Genomic DNA, 5,000 nt, shown 5'->3' with positions numbered 1-5,000 from the left:
CCTTGAAAGTCGTAGAATTTCATTTAGCAATTTTCTGTACGTACCCTGTGATGCATCCAGACATGTACATCTGAGTTTGTGTGCTTCTCATGATTACTAACTAATATGATGATTTGCTGCTCAAGAAACATTTCTGATTATTATCAATGTTGAACACAGTTGTGCTGCACAATATTTTTGTGGAAACTGTGATGCATTTTATTTTTGAGGATTCACAGATGAACAGAAAGTTCAGAAGAACAGCATTTATTGAACAGAAGTGTAACATGATGTATAACATTTCACAATTAAAATATATATAATTTAAAAAATAACTTCTAACTACTATAGTACATTAATTAAACAAAATGTGACAGTCATGAAGTTTGGGGTTAAATATGCTTAATTGTCATGAAATTAATAAAGCGTTGATAGATTCTTCAGGTTTGATGCTGAAGTGAGTGTGTTGTTGGTGATGAGAGAGATCCTGCGGATGTCTCTGATAGTGTTCTGCTGATACCGTCCCGTGTGTGATCCTGTGTTCTGATGATATTCTGAGGCGTTGAGTGTGTCACGCTGACGTCAGAGCGGACATCTGCGGTGCAAACATGCAGCGGTGCACACTAGTGTGTGTGAGGTTCTCTCTGCTGGCTCGTTCTGTGTGCAGGAAACAGGCGCTTACTCAGCACAACACACACACACACACACACACACACACACACACACACACACACACACACACACACACACTACAATAATCCCTGTGTGCTGCATGCTGAATCATGTTCCTGCGCTTCCTTTCTCTGTCTCTGTCCCGTCCACTCAGATAATGTGCGCGTGTGTGTGTGTGTGTGTGTGTGTTGTAAGGATATCAGTTGAATTTTATGGCGTGTATAGAGCATGTGTGTGTGTGTGTAAGGTTCATGAGCTGCTCTTTTGTAGTAGCGCATGGTTTTGAATGTGATGTGAGAAATTGATCTGGAATATTCTTGAATCAGTCAGTAGCTCTGCACAGTAAACTTCCTTTGTTAACTTTTATTGAACGTGAACCAATAAAGAAAAACACTTCTGAAGCATTTATTAATCTGATTTCAACATTTACAAGTACAGTATTCAAATCCAAAATCTGTTATTTAATGGAGCTGAGCTGATATGATCTAAAAATTATAACAAATTAAAAGTTGCATTATTATTAACATTAACAAAGATTGGGAAATACTGTAACAAACGTATTGCTCGTTGTTAGAGCATTAATTATTGTTTACTCATTGTGTAGTGTTACTGATCACTCCATCTCAGATGCTCTAAAAATTGTTTGTTTGACCATATTTCATTATCCTTTTCTTTTTTCTTTCTTACAGTCGAACGTTTAGCCTTTCAAAGTGTGCTCCATTTGATGTTGTGCGTGAATGCTGGCGGTCGACGCGTGCTCTAGACAGCGTCATCCATGTCCAGTGTCTGCTCTGTGTTTTCTCGTTTAATTATGACCGATAACTAACTGTCTCATAACCCCTCCGAAAAAAAGCACATCTCACTCATACCCTCTTGTGAGCGTCTGTTGTTGTTGCAAATTCCATTAATTTATTTGTTGCTGTTCAGTTTCTGTAGCTTCGTTTTCTACTGTGAAACAACGGCCCGGGATAGTGCTGCCACCTTGTGGAAAAACTGATTACTGCAAAATAACTTAAATGCACATGTGCAACCTGTGCGTACCAAGTACGAAATGTTACAAAAATCAGGTGGAACGCGTACTTTTCTGATGACGAAATTGACGTCACGTGCACTGTACCCTGTCCCTCACATACGCGTAAAACATGAAGTATACTTTGAGCTTTGGAGTGCGTTTATGTGACAACAATGTGCTACAAAACAGAAACATTTTTCTTTTGTGTTTTTGTAACATGGGAAATATGATTTTCAAAAGACAAGTTACTGTCTAATATAACACCCAGATTTTTTACAGTAGAGGAAGTAACAGTACATCCGTCTAATTGCAAATTGTAATCTACGAGATTCTGTGTAATGTTTTTGGTCCAATAAGTAATATCTCTGTCTTATCCGAATTTAATAGGAGAAAATTATTGGTCAACCAATCTTTTACATTTTTAACACACTCTGTTAGCTTAGATAATTTTGAAGTTTCACCTGGTCTTGTTGAGATATATAGTTTGAGTATCATCAGCATAACAGTGGAAACTAATACCGTATTGTCTAATAATATTACCAAGGGGCAACATGTATATTGAAAATAGGACCTAGGACAGATCCTTGTGGCACTCCATTTTTACTGGTGATAAATGAGATGACTCCCCGTTTAAATAAAGAAAGTGGTAGCGATCGGACAGGTAGGATCTAAACCATCTTAAAGCCTGCCCTTGAATACCTGTATAGTTTTTTTAATCTATCTATGAGTATGTTGTGATCTATGGTGTCGAACGCAGCACTAAAATCAAGTAAAACTAGCAATGAGATGCAGCCTTGATATGAAGCAAGAAGCAAGTCATTTGTAATTTTATACAAGTGCAGTTTCTGTGCTATGATGGGGCCTGAAACCCGACTGAAATTCTTCATAGAGATCATTTTTTTTGCAGGTAGGAGCACAATTGAGCAGACACAACTTTTTTCTAAAATTTTAGACATAAATGGAAGATTTGAAATGGGTCTGTAATTTGCCAGTTCACTAGGATCTAGTTGTGGTTTCTTAATAAGAGGCTTAATAACCGCCAGCTTGAATGGTTTTGGGGACGTGACCTAAAGATAACGACGAGTTAATAATACTGAGAAGCGGTTCTTCTGCTACAGGTAACAACTCTTTTCAGTAATTTAGTGGGTACAGGATATAATAAACATGTTGTTGGGTTTAGATGCAGTGATGAGTTTATTTAGCTCTTCCTGTCCCTATAGTTGTAAAGCACTGCAGTTTATCTTTGGGTGCGATAGATAAACCTAAAGTATTAGACGCTGTAGAACCTACATTTGTTATTGTATTTCTGATGTTATCTATTTTATCAGTGAAGAAATTCATAAAGTCATTACTATTTAACTGTGAGGGAATATTTAGATCGGGTGGTGTCTAGTTATTTATTAATCTAGCCACTGTGCTAAATAAAAACCTTGGATTGTTTTGGTTGTTTTCTATGAGTTTGTGGATATAACTCGGCCCTGGCAGTTTTTAGAGCCTGTCTATAGCTGGACATACTGTTTTTTCACGCAATTCTAAAAACTTCCAAGTTAGTTTTTCTCATTTGCGCTCAAGACTACGAGTTTCTTTTCTTGAGAGCGTGGGTATTACTGTTGTACCATGGCACAGTACGTTTTTTCTCTAACCTTTTTCAATTTGATGGGGCAACAGCTTCTAATGTATTAGAGAAGATAGTGCCCATGTTGCCAGTCATTTTGTCTAGTTCATGTGTATTTATGGGTACACAGAGCAGTTGAGATAAATCAGGCAGGTTATTTGCGAATCTGTCTTTGGTGGCTGGAACAATAGTTCTGCCCGGACGATAACGCGAAGCTATATAGTTATTATCATCAATACGCAGAATGCACGATACAAGGAAATGGTCCGTAACATCATCACTTTGAGGTAAGATATCTATGTCAGTAAGATCGATTCCATGCGATATAATTAAGTCTAGCGTATGATTAAAACGATGAGTGGGCCCGGTGACATTTTGCTTTACTCCTAAAGAGATTATTAAGTCAGTAAACGCAAGTCCTAATGCATCATTTGTATTATCAATATGAATGTTAAAATCTCCAACAATTAGCACTTTATCAGCGGTAACCAACAGGTCTGAGAGGAAATCTCCAAATTCTTTTAGGAATTCTGTATATGGCCCTGGTGGTCTATACACAGTAGCCAGAGCAAGAGATACGATAGATTTCTTTTGCATATCTGACAGTGTAACATTAAGCAGAAGTATTTCAAATGATTTAAACCTGTATCCTGTTTTCTGGGTAACACTGAGAATATCACTATATATTGTTGTAACACGACCAGTCTGACGGGGCTCATGTTTTACAACAGTAGTTTGGTGGAGTAGACTCATTTAGACCAATATAATCATTTGGTTTGAGCCAGGTTTCAGTCAAGCAGAGTACATCAAAACTATTATCTGTGATCATTTCATTTACAATAACTGCTTTGGGTGTGAGTGATCTAATGTTTATGAGCCCAAACATAAAAAATTGTTTTCGTTCATTTATTTTGCATTTTTCTGGTTTAATCACGATAAGATTTTTTCTAGATCCTACATTAAATTTATATTTTGACCTCACTATTCGGGGAACAGACACAGTCTTAATAGATTGGACAGCGCAAGTACTTCTAACATTTAAGAGGGTAGAATAGAAGCCATCATAGCAGTTATTTGAGAATTGTCTTACTAGTCATATGGAGCGTAGAGTCCTGGAGATGTTGTCCGAGAGCAGCTCCGCTCCGACTCTGCTGGGGTGCAGGCCATCAGCGCGAAAAAGCCTGACCGCTCCCAGAAAAGATTCCAATTATTAACAAAGTGAAGCACGACCACTCTGGGGCTCTCGTCGGCCTTCAGGATCGCGGATCCTGTATCGTGTTGTAGAATACGATACAGGATATATTTACACATTATAGAAACGAAAATGATGGTGTATGAAATAGATTCTAAAATAAGAAAAATAGACAATAAAGGATTAACGTGACGGAGCTCAAACTCAAAACACACGGCAGCAACAAACAGAAAGTGACCTTATTTGATGTTATTGTGTGCTGAAGTGTGATTGTGTATAATGCAGTGGATAAATAAACAACATTCATACTGTCAGACACACACTCTAACACACGCACACACACACACGCACACACACTATTAGATGGTTTTTGTGTGTCTGTGATGTTTGTGTTGCTGCTGCTGGTTTCCTCATTTTGGACTTATTTGCATGAGCAAGAACTTGCTGTTCTCCAGACCTGCGATCAGTGTGTGTGTGTGTGTGTGTGTGTGTGCGTTTGTGTCCAGATGTTGTTCAGGCCGCACAGGGTC

The 5,000-nt window shown here is 38.0% G+C and overlaps 1 protein-coding gene across 1 annotated transcript in view; it reads left to right on the top strand.

Moving 5' to 3' along the window:
* Positions 1-5,000, top strand: part of sik3 (SIK family kinase 3) — a 39,699-nt gene that overhangs the window by 10,179 nt on the left and 24,520 nt on the right.

Source organism: Cyprinus carpio, chromosome B15 (genome assembly GCF_018340385.1).
Source record: "Cyprinus carpio isolate SPL01 chromosome B15, ASM1834038v1, whole genome shotgun sequence".
Lineage (NCBI taxonomy): Eukaryota > Metazoa > Chordata > Actinopteri > Cypriniformes > Cyprinidae > Cyprinus > Cyprinus carpio.
This window is presented reverse-complemented; position numbering and strand designations above follow the sequence as displayed.